General features: G+C 44.7%; 1 long non-coding RNA gene across 2 annotated transcripts in view; it reads right to left on the reverse strand.

Annotated features, from left to right (window-relative positions):
* The window catches only part of LOC108352409 (uncharacterized), a 36,988-nt gene extending 23,694 nt beyond the window's left edge, over window positions 1-13,294 (reverse strand). For both annotated transcript variants that reach the window (XR_005491685.2, XR_001840617.3), the window contains exons 1-2: window positions 13,168-13,294; window positions 11,484-11,625 (exon numbers count right to left, since the gene is read on the reverse strand). This is a non-coding gene — a long non-coding RNA (uncharacterized LOC108352409). The remainder of the gene's footprint in view (window positions 1-11,483; window positions 11,626-13,167) is intronic.
* Window positions 13,295-20,265: the final 6,971 nt, after the last annotated feature.

Here is a 20,265-nt window from a genome sequence, read left to right on the forward strand (position 1 = left end):
GGACTCTCGTTTCAAGGGATCCAACGCCCTCTTTTGACCTCTGTGAACATTGCATGCAGGTTGTGCACAGACATCCATGCAGACAAACACTCATTCACATAAGATAAAATGAAATTTTGTATATGAAAGGAACCAGACACAGAACACATGAAAACCACAGAAGGCAGCCTACGAACATATTCCCTTACCCCGTAATGTCTAAACTAAGAAAAGCACTGCCCAGGGCACAGGCACAAGTGGCGACCTCACTAGGGATGCTGCAGAATTCATTGATGAAAACCTTGTGGGTTTTGTACCCACATGGGGTCATGTCCACCCCTTCTGTGGGACAGCTGCTGTGAGCAGACAGGCACAAGGTCCAGTGCATTGCAGTGTTTGAAAGGATTTTATTAGTGGAGAAAAGGCGAAAGGACCCTTGATGGGTGTGCAAACTTACAAGGGAAGTTTTCTTCAAGTAGGCAAGAAAAGGAGACCCAGGAAAGGAAACCCAAATTGAAAATGTGGGAGCTGAAAAGACCGAGGACAACAGAGTAAGCTACAAGCAGCAATAAGCACTGGGAGCCGATGAAATTCAACTCAAGGTGCCAGAGGCCCAGCTGGAGTTGAGGAAGAGTGATATGGATCTCTCACGAGCACATGGTCTAACGTGGGGAAGAACGCAAGTTCACAGCAGTGAAAGATTTGTAAACACGGAGCGGGATGGGGTGGGGTCTGTTACACCAGCGATGCTGTGTGGCCCTGCTACGAGGATCCTTGGCGCCTTCTCTGACTCTCCAAATCCGGAGAACAAAAGCTGTATGTTGCCCTATGCCTCCACAAGGGCCCAGGGTGGGAGACTTCCTAATACCCTCTGATATTTTTACTTCATGAAACACATCCGAGTATGCTATCCCATTGATATTTTAAAATGCAAGCCTGGAAGGTAAACAGGTGTTACAATTACCATCCCATTATTGACCAGGATAGAAGCCAGGAGAAGGCCAACAGCCCCAACCCCCACAAACCCAAGGACACTTGTCTGACAGTGTTGGAGGCTGGAATGGAGTCCAAGTCCTGACCTCTGCTTTGGTGACATCACATCCTTCCTGATTAGTGTGTCGTAAAGAGCCCTTCACAGGGTCATCTCCGCAAACTTCCTCATTACCAGGTAAAGTATAGCAATCGCCTAAAATGAGGTAAGTGATTTGAACCTGAACAAGGAAATACTTATTTGCAGAGAGAAACCGCATAACGCAGTTTGCAGGAGGCAGCCTCTTTAAGGACAGTTCCTTAAGAACCATGCTGGTTAAGGTGACAGTTAGAGGGCAATGAGGAAACAGAGAGGCCCTGAACCCTGCCGAGTGTCCAATCCCAAGAGTCAGCTTCTGAAGTCTGTACTAGATGGAAGGGGCTTGCATTTTCATTTACCATTTAACATGCTGATCAAGAGCCCCCTTGCATTGCTGCTATGTATTTAAAGCATCCATTGATGGAGAATGGTAAGAGGTGACAACTGTTACCTGGGGGTCATGAGCAGCAGCCCCCTGACTCATGTCCTTAGGAGGACACTCGGCAAAGAAAATGTCATTGTATTTCTTCTGCAGCAGTGAGCAGAAAAAGAGGACATGTCAACAACAACAACAGCAACAGAGAGAGAGAGAGAGGTAGAGAGAGACCAAGAGAGAGACATAAATGGAGAGAGACAGAGACAGAGACTGAGAGAGACAGAGACAGACACATATACACACAGAGAGACAGAGACACACATAGAGAGACAGAGAGAGACAGAGGAAGACAGAGACAGACACACAGACACACACACAAACACACAAACATACACACACAAACACACACACATACACACACAAACACACACACACACAGAGAGGAGAGAGAGAGAGAGAGAGAGAGAGAGAGAGAGAGAGAGAGACTTCAAAGACATATCCCCTAGAAAGTTTAAGTTCTGGAGCTTGCTGGGAAGCCATGACACATCCATCAGTGTCCCCAGTCAGTAAGATAGTTGAAGTTGACCAGGAAGGTAACAGTCTCTCTTGACTTTTCTATTTTGGTAGGGGAAGGAGCTGTCATAGAACATGATTGAGAAGGCCCTGCAGGGTTGGGGGTGGCCAGTCTCTGCAGTGTGTGGTCCACCAGGAAGTTTGTGTGGAATTTCATATGTTGTGGTGAAGGGGAGAAGCTAGGCCAAGGCCTTGCCAAGTGCTGATTAATGACAAGGCTGTGGGGTCAGGGTGTATGTCTAAACGGAACCCCTCCTGAGATAGAATTTTTAAGAGATGTCTTCAGAGAGGGAAAACTTGGACGAACTGTCATGAACCTCTCTGGATACGTCTGCAGGTGCTGAGCAAGCAGCAGAGTTCAGTCAGTTCAAGCCGCACCATAAAGAATAAGCCTAAGCGTCGCAGGCCGCAGGAAGGCTTTACTGCATGTCGGCCGAGATGTCAGAGAGAATAATGAGTGGGGAGAGAAACTGTGGCACGCACGAACTGTGGTTGGAATCCTAATAAGACTCAGGGGAGGGCAACACCACTCCTGCAACAGAGGAGAACAGTAACCACCCTTTATCCACGCCTTTGCTGTCTGCAGTTTCAGTTACTTGTGGGACAATCCAAAATGGAAATACCAAAATGGAAAATACCAAATGGAAAATTCTAGAGGCAAATGACTCGCAAGTTGTAAATTGCAGGGTACTCTGAGTGGCATGATGAAATCTTGCACAATCCTGCCTTATCCTACCCAAAATATAAGCAGTCCCTCTACCCAGCACATCCACACTCTGTATGCTCCCCCACGTTAATCACTTGTGAGTCATCTCTGCTCTCAGACCGCTGCTGCTTCATGGTACTCGGGACCGCATGACCTTTAAACAAGCCACCATCCCAATGTGCGTGTCTTTCACATTATGTCATCTTAGCACACAAACATTGTATCAATTCTTACCATCATGAGAAGGTTGAGCATAAATCAGGAAGATATGGTGAAAGACTAGATAGATAGATAGATACATAGATAGATAGATAGATACATAGATACATAGATACATAGATAGATACATAGATACATAGATACATAGATAGATAGATACATAGATAGATACATAGATAGATACATAGATAGATACATAGATAGATACATAGATAGATACATAGATGCATATATACATACACACATACACGCATACATATATATCTATATATCTCTATAAACATAGATATATACATACATGAAGTCACCCTGACATTACTTCTGCTACAGTGCATTGCCATGCATCTCTCATTACTGACCTTCATTAACCTTTACTGTGCCTAACTCATAAATTAAGTTTTAGCATAGCAGGCGCATATAGGGAACACACAATAACTTTAGTAGTTGGTACTATCCGTAGTTTCTGGCATATGTACGGTTCTTAGAATGTATTCTCCATGGATAAGGAATGGGGAGAAGCATCATACAAAGGAAATCCTTGCTAAACCCCCATTAACAATTCAATATTCCTTTGACTCGGCTACCCCACGTTTGTAAGCATGACGGCTATGGCGTGTGCAATGCCTTTGTCAGGGCCTCACTGTTTCCACACAATGACCTTTAACCATCAATGACAAAGCATTATTTCTCTGGGGGAACGATAAGGAAAATGCCTGAGTGTGCTTCTTTAATAACTTATCTTCAAGGTTTTTCTAGTCTGCCACTGGTCAGATTCCCTAGGGTTTTCTGTTCTGTTTGACAATATCATCACTTGGGGAAAGTAGCCAAGCCATTCTTCCAGACCTAGGTTGCACTACAGAACATGCAGGAATTGTCACCCCCAGTGGCTGGAGAGCTTGCCTCAGTAGTGAAGAGTGCTTGCTGCTTCACAAAGGAACAGTCTTTCATTTCTCAGCACCCACAATGGCGGCTCGGAACTGTAATTCCAGACACGGGGATCTGGTGCCCTCTTCTGGCCATCTTGAGTATTGCACACACACACACACACGCACGCACTCATGCACGCACGCATGTACACGCATGCACAAGGTTATCTAAAATAAATAACATAACTCTCTCTGCATAATTAATTCTGCAAATTCATCTTATTTCAATCAGTTTTGTGGAAACTATAAAGTTCACAGAAAAGGAAAAATATAGGTTAATAACATAAATGGCAATTTCAAAAGCACATCCTAACTGATTTTAAAGTTTAGTTGACCTGAAAAGTTAATTCAAATAGAAAATCTGGTTAGACCAATAGCTGTGAAGGGACTTAAGAAAATTATCAAAGAAGGTTCAACCTAAAGGCCCTGGCTTAGAATGTCTTGTGATCAAAGTTTCTTTAGCGTCTAAGAGATCCATGATTCTTTTTAAGTTCTAAACATAGGGCAAAACATATCATTTTATGAAAGAATTATCTATAGTCTTATTTTAGAAAAGGGAAAGGCATATGCCAATCTTGGTGACTGTCATACACAAAATTCCAAAAAAGAGGGCTAGACTAGAAAAATCAAGGAGTTTTGCTTTATTTCTTTTTTGATACAAGTTATCACTATATATCCCTGGATGGCCTGGAACTCTATATAGACCAGGCTGGCCTGAAACTCTCTATATAGAGCAGACTGGCCTTGAACTCACAGAGATCACCCTGCCTTTGCCTCCAGAGTGCTGGGATTAGAGAAGTATGCCACCATGCCTGGCAAAAGTCAGAGAGTTTATTAAAATAATCATCTACTCTGTTCTGAACGATTTCATACAATTGAAAGCCCAGCTATTTGGGATGCTGAGGAGAGGAACTTAATTGAAATTGAGTCACTAGTTGAAGACCAGTCTGAGTGACATATGATCCTCAACAGAGAAAAAGTTAGGTCTCTCCTAAGTGTCACATTCAATGTGATGGCTGCCTTGATAATTGAAGCAAGCTTATTTATCAGTTTATCTGGTGATGCTGGAGATGGAGCACAGGGCCCTGTGCACCCAGGAGTTGCACCTTCTACTCAACAACTGCAATGGATTATTTGAAGCCAACTTCCATGTAGCAAATTACCCTACCCCAGATGAGCAGCTTGAAACAACAGGCATTCACTCACTTACAGATTATTTCGTGGACCAAGTAACCTGGAGTGACTTAGCTGGATGTTCTTGCTCAGGGTAGTTCAGAGGGTGAAATAAACTCATTGTCCTGGAATCCAGTCATCTGAACTAGACTAGGCCAGAACAGTTGGCTTCACATTCCCAGCCAGCTGGAGCCAGCGGTTGACAAGAAGTGCCCATTTCTTATCATGATTCCGTTACTTGTGTGTTTGGTTTTTTTTTTTTTTTCCTTTTCTTTTTTTTTCCGGAGCTGGGGACCAAACCCAGGGCCTTGCGCTTGCTAGGCAAGCACTCTACCACTGAGCTAAATCCCCAACCCCTACTTGTGTGTTCTTATGTCATTGCCCTGGCTTCCTCGAGAATGAGCATTGGGAAGAACAACCAACAGAAACTATTATGTCAGTCATGACCTAGACCCAAAAAATTTCAAAATATCATGTCCATTGTGTCTTTTGATACATTGTATTTCTTTTGTTACATTTTATCTCATTTGAGACATTGTACCTCCTTTGAGACATTTTATCACCTTTGAGACCTTATATCTCCTTTGAGACATTGTATCTCCTTTGAGATATTGGATCTCCTTTGAGACATTGTATCATTTTGAGACATGCCTACTTAACTAAATAGGGACGGACACTGCATACAGACGTGGCTATAAAAGATAAGGGTAGTTGGAGGCATCCTAGGGGAGGGGCTGCTTGTTTCCCACACTATCTCACCTGGAAAATAAGTAAGAGAGAGTACCATACTTAAGATGACAACACCAGAAGTCAGTCCAAAAAGCCTTAGAGTACAGTCAAGACAACTGCTCTAATCTTACTATTTGGCATGTTTCAGAACAGGTAACTAATGCCAGACCCAAAACAGAACACAGAAGTAAATAAACTAATAAGATTTTCAACTATTTCCAAGCCTATATAATTGTATAATATGTGACAAGGTAATTGATGTGGTTATGACAGAAAATGTTGCTTTCTATATACTTAAAAAAATTTAAGTGGCCATGAGAGTATTCTTAACCATGAGAAAATGGAGTCTCTAGTTTGGCTGAGGAAGAGACCTGAGAACCTGGTTGTTGTACATGTTGTTTGATTATGGGCATGAAAAATTAATTGGTCCTGAAACAGTGTACAATTTTTTTGTGTGCTCACCAGGGATGAACAAGGTTTTAAAAAAAATTAGTGATGACCAGCCAGGCGTGGGAACAGGAGTGCTGTCATTCCTGGGGAGGCCTAGGTAGGAGGATGTGAGCTTCAGGACAATCTGGGCCACAGAATGAGAAATCAGGTCAGAAAGAATTGTTTCCAAGTGACTTTATAAAGAGGGTTCACGAGGATGAGAGCTGGACAGTTTTTAAGAGAGTCAGGGATGTCACCTTGCCAGATGCTTGAGAAATACAACCTCCAAACTTGATGTTGATACAAGAGATTAGTCGCTGTCACAAATGAAGTAATCCGAGGATAACCTACTGGAAGGTGCACTTTTAGAAACAATGTACATCTTCACAGCAGGTTTGTATGTAAGCAAGAACCTCAAACAATAGCTAGTTGGAAGGCAACAAAAGCTAATTAAAGATGTGGGCATGGAGTCTTAGGGTAGATACGTGGACCATTCGAGGGTTTTCTGGGAAACGCAGAGCACCTAGGGGAACATCCCCAACCTGGAGAGCTATTGGCAAAAGCAAATTTCAAAGGACACAGAGTTCTGAACCCCAGCTCTTCCCATCCTCTCCTTCATTCTTCCTGAAATTCATGAAGAGAGTGAGCCCAGCGTCAAATTAAGGTGTCTCTGTACAAAGTAATTTCAGTTTTAATCAAGTTTTGAGGAAACCTTGATTTCCTCTTGTATGGGGCCTGATCCCAGGAAACAAGACAATTTGTTTTCGCCCTGTCAGATTCACTTAAAAGGATTCCGAAAGTTAGCTCAGCCTTTTCAAATGAGCAGACGCCCACCGAATTGCTTACTCTTCCTGCCAAGGAAAGTCTCCTCTTTTTTTTTTTTTATTCCTACTTTTACACTGTCAGTGCACTTCAACAATCTGCAAAGGTAATGACTTGGCACAACCAATTGTAAGGGATTTTAGTTATTTAAAAAATATCTTCAAAAGACCACTGCCAAAGACTCAGAATGAAGATGTGATTGCTAGGAAGATAGTTTAGATGATGGATGGAAGACAGACAGACAGACAAACAGATTATAGATAGGTAGATAGATAGATAGATAGATAGATAGATAGATAGATAGATAGGTGAATAGATGATAGATGACAGATATATAGGGAAATGATGGATGGATGGATCGATCGATAGATGATAAATAGATAATAGATTGATAGATTGATAGATAGATGAGTAATCTTAAGAACATGGTGCAACATGCTGCATGTGGGGATACACTTGCAGGTCTAGGGTTGGAAGGTCTGAGGCAGGAGGATCATGCCTTTCCAGCCATCCTGGTCTACACAATGAGATCAGAAAGTAAACCCTAGGTCAGGGTGGTGTAGATTAACAGTGGCCACTCAAAAGTGAAAGGGAAATTTCCTGTGCAGATACCCACTCTTCCCATCTCGCTTTGGACCAGACTACAATGGGATGGACTACGCACCCTTCTTTTGCCCTGTGAAAGGGGATCCCTGAGGAGACCCTTGCCAATGAGCTAATGGGCGACATCTAACCATTCCAGTGTGGCTCAGTAACATCTGGTGAGATCCCTCACTGTGCGACCTGTAGAGTTCCCACCACAGACCCAGCACCCACACTCTCTTTAGGTCTCCTTCTTAGGGCAAGTCTGTGACACCCACTGCACCAAGCATCATCCAAGCACTTGATCTATATCCATTCCATCCAGTGACATTCTGGAGTTCAGCTACTATCATCTGCAGTGACAAATAAAGAAATCGGATAACTTAATTAACTCAGTGTCTCAGCTGTGTGTGAACCCAAGTTTTCTGCTGTGTTTTGACTTCCCCTTTCCTCTTCTTTTTGATTTCTTTTTTATTTTGTTTTGCTTTATTTATTTATTTATTTATTTATTTATTTATTTATTTATTTTTTGGTTCTTTTTTTTCGGAGCTGGGGACCGAACCCAGGGCCTTGCGCTTCCTAGGTAAGCGCTCTACCACTGAGCTAAATCCCCAGCCCCTATTTATTTATTTTTTAAGGTTTATGCTTGTTTCATGTGTATAGGTTTATGTATGGCATTGCACCACACACATGCAGTACCTGTGGAAGCCAGAAGAGGGCGATAGATCCCCTGGAACTGGAATGACCCATGGTTGTGAGCCGCCAAGTGTTTGCTGGGAACCAAACCCAGGTTCTCTGCAGGGCAGCCGGTGTTCTTAACCTCTCCAGCCCCTTGGCTTCACTTTCCTGGCTCTCCTGCTCTGTATGTAGATCGTCCTTTGACGTTGTCAAAGCACAAAATTCAGCCACACAAAAAGCCCTACTAAGGAGACAGAATTAACAGCTCTGCGTCTTGGCTTGTGAATAAACTATAAGATGGTTTTCATGAGCCACAGGCAAGAGGTTAGTGGAGATTAAAATTATGTAGATAAAGAATCTAACCTCGAAACCCCTCGGGGCCTTGGGCAAAGAAGGATGGTGCCTCAAAACTTCCAGCACTCCTTCATCTTGACCAAAGGGGTGACTTTGATGGTAGCAGTTGGTACAATAGACAATTTTTATGTCATTGTTTCCAACCAATTTTTACTTGTCAGATTATTCTAGTTGTGATGTATATCCTCTGCTTCCTATTGACAGAAAGAAGAGGAGGAAGAGAAAGAGGAGGAGGAAATGGAGGAGGAAGAGGAGGAGGAGGAGAAGAGGAGGAGGAAGAGGAGGAGGAGGAGGAGGAGGAAATGGAGGAGGAGGGAGAGGAGGAGGAGGAAGAAGAGGATGAAGAGGAGGAGGAGGAAATGGAGGAGGAGGAGGGAGAAGAGGAGGAGAAGAGGAGGAGGAAGAGGAGGAGGAGGAGGAGGAGGAGGAAATGGAGGAGGAGGAGGAGGACCCTAATCCTCAAATCCAAACACACATTAAAAATTGCATTGATGTTTCATTCAGAAAACTCATTAAGCATCGCCCAGTCTCTGTGCCTCTGTTCGTCTGTGCTGGGTGCTGGGAGAAACACACACACAGCAAGAACCTCTGATCAGTGGTGGGCTGAAGTCTTGACTGAGCTGAAGTCTTCAGAAGCTAAATCTTGCTGTGTTCCGGAGCCCACTGCACACTGCTCACCACTGACGACAGGCGCTTTCAGCAACCGAGCTTCGCAGAGAGTATAGGGTCCAGAATTCACCCCAGAGGAAGGACTGGAGAAAGCCGGATAGAGACATCATTAATTCCTCATGAGAACGGGGTTGGAGAGAACGAAAATTCATCAAAACCTTTCCGGCAGAACCAGCTCTTCCCATCATAATTGAAATTGGTGCCTGGAGATAAGCTCCCCTCCCTTGGTAATCTTCATTAGAAAGGAGAGCGAAACTCTGCCAGTAATTAGAGATAATTGCTTACGCTGAGCTATGTGAGCGCAATTAGAGTCGTTAAATCATCTTCCGTCCAGCCAAGGTACCTATGGAAACCCCGGCTTCTTTACGTCTTCCACCAGACACAGACATCAAGCTGCAAGCTTTGAGGATGAAGACGACAAAGATTTCAGCACCCGAGGATTAGCTTTGCTAAATGGGAAACATGTAGGGTGCAGGCCAGAGCCTCTGACGGCCTTCCCTCCCCCTTCCTGTCGGTTAAGTATCTCTTCCATGAGGGTTCATCGCTCTGCTTATGTTTTCAAGGAGCTTCCGGCTTTCTGCCTTCATCTAAGTTCTGCTCACGTTGAAAAAAAAATGTTCACGTAAATAGAATTAAAGTTTCCTTTACACTGAATATCTGTGTGCTTCCTAACTCCTTTTTAAATTAAGGCCCAAAATGAGAGCTTGCATTATAAGATGATAAGTAATCCTTTAGGAATAGTGAGTGCAGAGTCACGAGCAGACATTTCAGACTTCTTGAAAAATGACTTCAGAAACCTGCTCACAGCAACACGGGGAAGTCTTCCCGGAACTTCTCACTGATGCTTCACTGATCTCAAGGAACAAAGACATGAGTGACAAACAGAACAGAGAGCAGCCTGTCCTTTTAAAGTTCTGTATCTTAGTATTCTCAAATGAACGGGCGAACCCCGGCATTAATGAGGAAAGTCCTGAAGCCGCTGTAACCTCCATATCTTTGTTGTACAGAGTTAGAGGCACGAACCAGTCTCCAACCCGGGGAGAGGAGTGAGAATCACAGCCCCATAAATTCATGGAGGATCGTAGACTCACTTCACAGATTGGCTGATATTTGGGGTTGTCTTGACGCTGACCCGGATTTATAGGCTTATTGGAGCATCACAATTGGGACATAAATTATGCCAGAATCACTCACACGATTCGGGCTATGCATTCCGTGTCCATTCGTCAAGCTTTAAATATCACAGCAAACACACAGAATGGTCAACAACCCTCTAGTCCACAACCCCAAGGCCACAGAGAGCTCAAGGTCGTCGGCCCAGTATACCACTCCCTCCTTCCTTACCACTCACAGAAGCCACACGGATAAAATACTGCATGTTCCTCTCTCCCACCATAGGCCTGCTCTGCAGGAGAGTGTGTGTGGAAGGAACCATCTCCAGTTTCTAAAAATACACGACCAGGAAAGTTACCAAAAAGGAGTGGGGACATTTCTAGACAGCCTTCTGTCATAAAGTTGAAGGATTTGTCCAAACTAAAGGAAGTTAAAAATATGTTGACTTTGTCGGATGGTAGTGGCAGTCTCATCTCTGTCGCATGTTTTATTTTTGTCCCCAGAAGGCTTTTCAAGGTGTGATACTGAGTCGGGACTGGGCTGCAAGTGGGGAACCCCCTCCCTTCTTCTCTGTCTGAATTATAATCTTGATCCCTTCACGAGTCGCTCCTGCCTGGATCAGAGCCACACTGTCATTGCTGCCAACAGTTCCTCATTTATGTGGCTGTCCCGCCGCCTGCTTTCATATTGGTCCTTCAGATATTTCCTCTGTTCAGCTTCCTGCCCTCCAGAGTACACAGAGGCTCCCCGCTGCTTTTCCTGGACACTCACCCAGTATGACAAAGTGCTCGTTATCACCTGTGCCAAAGCACCTCAAGACCCAATTCCCTGTCTGAGGAGGAGCACAGAACAAGGGGTTCATTTCATGGGAATAGAACACCCTTTGTGCCAAATTCACACCTGTGTGCAGTGCATGCAACGGGGACCTCATTCTGGTTGACCAGATCTCCCTCTGGCTTCCTCTTGGCTCACAGCCAGAATCCTGGGTATCCTCATCTTCCCTGTTTTATCCTGTCTTTGGACTCCAGCTGTCTTCACGTGACACACTTGAGCAAGTGACCCTGGAATGCACAACGATTTACTTACACCACTTGCCGCAGAACCAGAACTCTGCCTGCCATACAATCTCTGTGTCCCTCGCAGCACAGATATGATGATGTCAGAGACATAAAAGCCACTGGTTGTCTTCTGGTAGTCCACACATCTATTAATCCGGAAGCTTTGTGTTCTATAATGAATGAAATAATTTTAATCAAGTCTGGATGTCCTGCATCCTGTGTACCCTTTGAAAAGATGATTTGATGCCTTCAGGTGGATGTGCCCAAATCCTTCCCCTTTATCGTCACCTACATTACCTGTGCTCACATAGAAACCTACATGTTCAAGAGTTAGGGGAAAGGAGGTTGTCACCCTGGTCTCAAGGGATCGCCAAGGAGATCGTTTGAAATCCATTCTCAGCCTTGGATTCCTCTAAGCCCTTTTGGAAATCCCCACCAACTGACTCTCTCCCACCCATGACCTCCCTGAAGATGGCTGCCCTCTGATTTTCCTCATTTCTCCCCTTGGAGGCTGTTCCTGTAACTTAAAATCCCATTTGCTTCACCTGACTCAGGCCACCTTCCTGTTGCACATCGAGGAAGTCACCAGCAGTAGGTGTGTTCCTCTGACCACAGCCCCTGCCACCAGCCCCCCAAATAATGCTTTATCTTTACATGGGAATTCTTCACCAATCCCTCATCTCAGGGAAGGGGAGCAAGTGTGTATTCTAAGCCACTTGCCTGATGCTTGCCTCTGCTTGATGCCAGGTCCCTGAAGCTAGTGGACAATCACTTAATGTAGCGTTAGATCACAGAGCCTGAATTCCATCCACAGAAATATCCCACATTTCCCCGAGGTCTAAATCTTCTTAAAAGTCAACATATATTTTCTCCAATTTCCAGTTGTATTGGGTAATGACTGCCCAACTTTTGAGTGTGTATCATGGGGTGTTATCTGGGAAAGGTTCCTGGTAACAGAAGGATTTGTTTGGTCTTGATTTCTCCCAGTCATTAAGAGGTGGCTAATTCTTCATCTTCTAATCTAATTCTTTGCTTAATCAGAAAGCCCATGGCTGTCCCTTCGGTGGTCGGGGAGGAGATGGAGGGAGAAGTTCTTCTCTGCTACTAATCAGGAGTCATGGTTGATGAAGCACCGGCGCCAACCTCTACCATTAGACATTCTTTCACAAGGTAGGGAGCAAAATCGTAAAGGACAAGGACATGGGAACTCCTCTAGGAAAGAATTAATGCCAATAAGATTTAAGAAGATTATAGAGCCAGACACCAGAATGGCACCAAAGGGGTGACTAAGAGTTTGAAATCTCACTTTGATTTACTGAGCCAAGCCTTGGTTTCAAGTGCAACACCTCACCATTTGTCCAAATATTTAAGTTTTAAACAAACAAACAAAAAGCAATAAAACAATTAACTAAAAGATGTTGTATCCCCTTACCTGACCAAATATATGTATATATATACATATATATATATATTTTTTTTTTACTAATTTAATACAAATACAAATGTTCTGCTTTTTTTTTGGCTAGGACTTGAATTTGACATTCTCAAACTTATTAGGGTCCCCCTAATGCTGGTACACAATAGTGCAGAGAGCTGGTCCAAGCTCCTGGTCCCTTAAAGCTGCCTCCTCATTCCTTGCTCAGTCCAAAAAGACAAACAGATCCCACACAGGCCTGGGGACCCTGACGACCTCATATCCACAAGGCACTCACATATCCTGCCAATACTCGTCATTCAGCCATCTGAGCCTGCATGTACACACACAGCAAATATCTTCCCATAACAATCGGCCCAAAGAAGAACCTCCACCTGCTTTCCAAGAGGGTTTAGAACTGTTTGGCATGGATTCTAGGGTACTGGTGAGCTAGAGAATGTTCTAGAAGGGGCTATGTCATATAATAGAAGGGGCTTGAGGGGAGGGAGTCTGAATAGGAGGGGTTGATGGGGGCTTTTACCCAAATTCAAGTGGCATTGACAAGAAGACCAGCCATAGAATCTAAGGGAGTCAGAGAAACAGTGTTAAGATGAGAGCAAAGGATATACGTACACCGTCGTACATCGACCAGAAGGCACCTACTTCAGTGCTGTTCACATGTGGTGATTTGAATGAGAACCCCCCCCCCCAGGCTCATATATTTAAATGCTTGGTCACCAGGGAATGGAACTATTAGGAGGTGTGGCCTTGTTGGATGAAGGGTGTCACTGGGGGGCAGGCTTCGTAGTTTCAAATGCTCAAGCCATGCCCCCTGTCTCCCTCTTCCTGCTGTCTGTAGCTGAGGATGTAGAACTCTCTGCTCCTTCTCAAGTACCATGTCTGCCTGTGTGCTGCCATGATGCTAATGGGCTAAACTTCTGAAACCGTAAGCCAGCCCTGATTAAATATTTTCCTCTATACGAGTTGCCATGGTCGTGGTGTCTCTTCACAGCAACAGGACATTGAGTAAGATAACACTGATATTGTTTTCTTCTAATTGCTTACATTCAAGTATACTACAATTACTCTCATGGCAGCAATGTGTGTCACAACTTTTAGAACCCTTCGTTCATTCACTCTTTAGCCATGGAACTGGGTTAGTTTTGTTGCCCAACTTGATACAAAGTAGAGTCACCTGGGAGGAGGGCATGTCAGTTGAGGAACTGCTTCCGTCAGACTGGTCTGTGTGTGTGTGTGTGTGTGGCATTGCCTTGGTTGCTAATTAATGGGAAAGGCTCCTGCACCTTGCAGGTGGTACCATCCTCTGAGAGGTGATCCTGACTTGTACAGATCCTGACTTGTAAGTGGTATTCCTCCGAGGACCCTGTTTCCAGACCCTCACCTTGAGTTTCTGCCCTTTCTTCCCCCAGAAGACTTAGAAGTGTGAGCTGAATAAATCCTTCCCTCTCTTAAGTTGCTTTTGGCCAGGGCGTTCGAAAGAAAATGGCCCCCACAGGTTCATGGGGAGTGGCACTCTTAGGAGGCGTGGCATTGCTGAAGTAGGTGTAGCCTATTAGAGTAAGTATGTCACTGGGGTGCTGGGCTTTGAAGTCTCTTAGGTATGCCCATTGTGCTTCACAGTCTCCTGCTGTCTTTGGATCAAGATGTAGAACGCTCAGCTCCTTTTCCAGGGCCATGTCTGTCTGGATGTTGCTGTACATCCCAACCTCTGAAGGCCAGGCCCAACGGAATGTTTTCCTTTATAAGAGTTGCTGCGGGGGCTGGGGATTTAGCTCAGTGGTAGAGCGCTTACCTAGGAAGCGCAAGGCCCTGGGTTCGGTCCCCAGCTCCAAAAAAAAAAAAAAAAAAAGAGTTGCTGCGGTCATGGTATCTCTTCACAGCAACAGAACCCTAAGACAGGAGTTATTGTTAAAGTACCAAAAGACACACATAGATATCTGGGAAGCAAAGAGTAGACAAGGAAAATGAAGCTGCTTCTACACCAGCATCCGAGGTGACGTGTGACCACGCTAAAGTAAAACTAACAACGCCGAGCTGGATTTGGAGCTAATTAAAGGCCCTTTTAAACTTTTATTATTTATTTTAATTCTTCCCCATTTTTGAGGCAGAGAGCCTCATGTGGCTCTGGCTACATGTGATCACAGACTTATGGAGGCCCACTGATGTGAAATTCCTAAATGTGGGCATGGAGTGCGGTGGAAAAGGAGAGAGAAAGAAACAGTGTGTCTTAGGTAGGGTTTTACTGCTGTGAACAGACACCATGACCAAGGCAACTCTTTTTTTTTTTTCTTTTCTTTTTTTCGGAGCTGGGGACCGAACCCAGGGCCTTGCGCTTGCTAGGCAAGCGCTCTACCACTGAGCTAAATCCCCAACCCGACCAAGGCAACTCTTATAAAGACAAAATTTAATTGGGACTGGCTTACAGGTTCAGACATTCAGTCCGTTATCATCAAGGCGTGGCAGCATCCAGGCAGGCATGGTGCAGGTAGAGCTGAGAGTTCTACATCTTCATCTGAAAATGTAGTGAAAGACTGGCTTCTGGGCAGCTAGGGTGAGGGTCTTAAAGCCCAGACCCACAGGGCCACACCCACTTCAACAGGACCACACCCACTCCAACAGGGCCACACCCACTCCAACAGGGCCACACCCACTCCAACAGGGCCGTGCCTTGGGGTGAGCATATACAAACCATCACATAGCGGTTTAAAATACTCCAGGATTTGAAGCCGATGCACAGCTGATGATTGAGTGGATTTGATGATAATGAGGCAAGGAAATAAATAGGAAGCAATAGAAAGTTCTAGAATAAAATGCAGCTGAGTTTTAACTGGATGTAACATCCACTCTACTGTTTAGCTCTATGGCCTTGAACACTTGTTCTTTCTAAGCCCTGGTGTCACTATAAAAATCAGCAAAGTATCAATGCCTGTTTGATGCAGAGCTTGTAAGAATTTAATTATGTAAACTGTGAAAAACACAGAGGAAAGAGGCGCCTATTATGACAAATATTCACTATACATTAGCTGTTGCATGAACTCTGCAATATTAAGCCAATTTTTGATTGTTTTGTTTTGTTTTGTTTTAACATTTTCAAGATAAGGTCTCACTATGTTATCCAGGATGAACTTCAAGAAATCCTCCTGCCTTAGTCTCCGGCTTAAAGGGACTATAGGTGTGTTGTGGTAAAAAATAAAAAAAAGTGCAGAACTGTTCCTGCCTGTAGCCTGGAGGTTGCGCTTTCGCCAGCTCCAGTCGACCATTGGAACGACGCTAATTTATCCCAGAGGCCCCACGCTGCCACCAAGTAGTCTCTGACCCAGGCAGGTCACTGCCATGCCGGTTTCATGTAGAGACCGCCTATCTCGATGCTCTCTTACTGTGGACTCTGTTCACATTTCTAGCATCCATCCCAGGTCTCAGCACAGCTACCCTCTCGTAACGCCCTGCCGCTGCTCTGCTCACATTCCCAACATCCGCCCCCTAATAGTTATGGTATAAACTCCCAACCACCCGTTAAAATCAAGACTCAACAAACTGCAAACCCAACAATCAGATTTATATGTTAAATTCTCTCTCTTTTTTTTTTTCCAGAGCTGAGGATCGAACCCAGGGTCTTGCGCTTGCTAGGCAAGCGCTCTACCACTGAGCTAAATCCCCAACCCCATATATGTTAAATTCTCAATCCACACTACATCTGCACAATAAACCCCAAACCAATTGATAAGGATATAAACCTCCTACCTAGATAAGATAAATTTGCCTACAGAAATCCATCCCAGCTACTTTGGCAAGTCAGGACCACCTGGATCTGGGTCATCCTTCCCTGTCACCATCTTGATTCTCCTTCTTTCTCCTTCTCTCCCACCTTACAAAAACTGTCCCCGCCTTATTTTTTAACTGTCCAATCATGGCCTTGACCTAACTGGTGCCAGCCCTCACCTGCATAATGACATCCACCCACATAGGGGGGTGTCTCCATGCCTGGCATTATACATCTTAATAGCGAATTAAGAAATTGCTATTGCAGTCGGCCATCTGCTTTGGGTGTAAGAAAAACATCCGTTGGCCAGAGATAAGAGTTCCCTTTCAGAAACACTCTGCTAGGAGGCAGCTTTGACCTGACCTGAGGCGAAGGTACAGAGCTTGGTTCTGTTAAATTAATTAATTAATTAATTAATTAATTAAATTACTCTTCAGAGAAGAAAGGAAAGCCTGGGAAAGTAGATGGCGAGGTATCAGAGCCAGCAGTAGAGTGAGCCAGAGGGTAGAGAGCCTTTTGCCACCTTGTGTGAAACAGACACTGCAAAGGCAGCAGGGCTGAGGTGAGGTGGCACCACCATTGAAAGAAAGAAAAGGAACGACGGGTGCCAGCTCAGAAGAGGAGTGGTGGGGAGAGCCTTTGTGCCAAGGAATGCCAGTTCTGCTTAAAATGTAATGCTTGCTTTTCAAATAAACCTTCACTATCCCCACGAAATGTTGAGAGACTCAGCTGAGGATGCCCATTAAAATTCATGAGTGTATTGGCGAGTCTTAGAGAGGCCTCTGCCGCTCACCCCAGTAGCCATTCCTGGGTTGAAGAGTGACTCTTTGAAGGTAGGGTCTGCGTTCCGGGCAGGATTTCTCTAGAGAGGGTTGGTACAATGTCTAACAATCCCACAGCGTGAGGAGTTAAGTCGAGTATTAGTAAATCTACAGAGCGTATGGTGAATTCATACAGACAGCAGCACGGATAAAGGGGGCGACGCGTTTCAGCTGATGCCTCTGTAGAGAACCTGTAGCCCCGCTTGGAGGAGTGAATTCCAGTCCTAGAGGACAAGACGAAGCAAGAGCTGCTTTCGTTTGGATGTAATGTGAATGGTACAGATACGAAAGTCAGGAGACATTTTGGATCCGTTTGTGGCTGGTGAGGATGATATTTGAAGGGAGCTGTAAGTGCTCGCTGCAGTAGATAAGCAAATAGCACGTCACGCTGTGTGCAGGGGGAGCCATTGCCCCCTTCCAAGATAGACTTCTTTAATATGAAGGTACTACCAGAACTTTGGTCCCTTTGGAGTTACAAGGAATCCACTCTAGAACGTCTGGGCATCCGATTCGCAAGCAGTTTTCATTTCATCGTCCGATGAGCACATTTGTGTTCTTCATTTGTGGCAGACAGAGACTGAAGCCAAGGCCTCACACACATTAGGCAAACTCTACCACTGAGCTGTACCCCCAGCACACAAAAAGTAATTTTTAAGAACAAAGGCAAATTTTTAGTTGGATCGTATTATGAATAACATCACGCTGAGGCAAAATAACAAAAAAAAATTATTTAAGCAGAGAGAGAGCTAACTGGGAATAGCTGGGCCTTTGAAATGTGTGATACACCTCCAACAAGGCCACACCTCCTAACCCTTCTCAAACAATTCCATCTCCTGGGACCCAGCATTGTAATACACAAGGATCATTCCCAACCAAAACACCAAAAGTTCATTGGTAAGAAGCACCGGGCAGATCCCAGGGACGAGATCTTACAAAGAAAGACTAGACGGGGACGTTCTGAGAGGTAGTCTGCTACTTAGTGATGACCACGTAGGGTTTAGGGTTGGCAGATAGTAACCCTTCAGTCTCCCGGCACACGTTCCCAAGTCAGTTTCCCATTCCGCAGGACATAGATAGTAGTTAGAAATGTAGGAAGTAAGCCATTGTGTTGATCACTGACAAATTTAAAGACTTAACACTTTGGGCGCTGCCACCACCACGATAAGTAGACGTTTCCAACTACAAAGCTGGATGCGGGGAGGTCAGGATGACAAGCAACATTCACCTCAAGGAAGGATGGAAGAAAAAAAAAAAGATGGATTCTTGGGGAACAGATCACTGTGAAAAGAACAACCAGGGACCCTGATTTTGGTCTTCCAACTCACCGGTCCCCAGCAATACCTTAAATGAGAAAAGCCTTTGTTAATCCCGCCTTGGTAATCCCATCTGGGGTAGTGGTGAGAGTAAGACCACTACCACAATATCCGAGCCAATTTTGAAGCAAGCTTTATAAATACCATCCAGAATGACGGACACTGGCCAGGCCCATACACAGGATTCACAGAGAATAGCCACAAATCACATAAAGGCAAAACTCACAAGGCTAAGTGCTTCCGGCCTTTATCTGATCAGTGGTAAGCACACATCCCGATGTACAATGTACTTCCTGTTTATGTACCTCCTGCCTACGTGTGATCAAACACATCCTGCGCAGTTGGGGCAACCAACATTGTTTGTTTACCAAAGTGAAAACTTGTGGCTTGTTATCCTATATGAACGAACGCCAGCATTTCAGGAAGTTATCTGTCCGCCCTTGGGCGCGCGGGGCTTATAAATTAGAGACATTTTTGTTTCACAGATATCACCTTAATATCAAAGAAAGGCTGGGAGGAGCTTGACGCATACCATTCAGGTAAGGCCAGTGTGGTGGGATGGTTAAAGAAACCTTACCAACGTGTCGCTTTTACCATCAAATGGTATCTGGTTCATCAAAGACTTTTTGTAGGGGGTGGTTCTGATGCTCTGATTGGGAATCTGAGTGTGAACGCTGAGGATTCTGTTCCCCAATTGGTTCTTGATCAATCCATAAAGATGCCGGCAGCCAATGGCTGGGCAGGAAAGGCAGGACTTCCAGGTTCCTGCAGGCAGGCTAAGAGAAGCAGGAGGAGAAAAAGGAATTCTTCAGGCTTTGGAGGGAGGGAGAGTCACCAGCCATGTGAGATCTCAGGTGGAGTGGCCATTGGCCAATTCTCCAGGCAGGATCTTATAAGCACAACTAAGTTGCAGGCAAATTTAGGGTGCTGAGCAAGGAAAAGGTAATCGGGCAACTACGTTGAGGGAAGATTTAGAATGTTGGAGTAAAGGGAAGGGCATGTTAGCCACAGCAGGCTCAGAAGAGCCCAGACACTGAGCTGTAAGGCAGGTTAAAGTGTGTGTGTGTGTGTGTGTGTGTGTGTGTGTGTGTGTGTGTGTGTGTGTGAGAGAGAGAGAGAGAGAGAGAGAGAGAGAGAGAGAGAGAGAGAGTTTCATCCTCCAATCCAAGGGAACCAGGGTGGGGGTTGGTAGCTCGGTCTGCCTGGAGCTTAAAGCAAGGTAGTAGAAACAACACAATTCATATTTTACTAGACTCTGTTCTCTGAAATGATCTCCACTCCCCTGTCCTCTCTCAAGGACAATGAAATACAAATGTGAGTCCGGGGGAAGATTATCAGAATTGTAACAGGGAGGGGAACCGTTTCAACCCATGAATACAGAGATTATTAAACACACCTGAAACTGTCTCACCGGGAAAATGACAGTCCTCAAATGCTTAATAACCACACGGGAATGAGGACGGATTTATCCGGTGTTGTTT

The sequence above is a fragment of the Rattus norvegicus genome, chromosome 12 (assembly GCF_036323735.1).
Source record: "Rattus norvegicus strain BN/NHsdMcwi chromosome 12, GRCr8, whole genome shotgun sequence".
Lineage (NCBI taxonomy): Eukaryota > Metazoa > Chordata > Mammalia > Rodentia > Muridae > Rattus > Rattus norvegicus.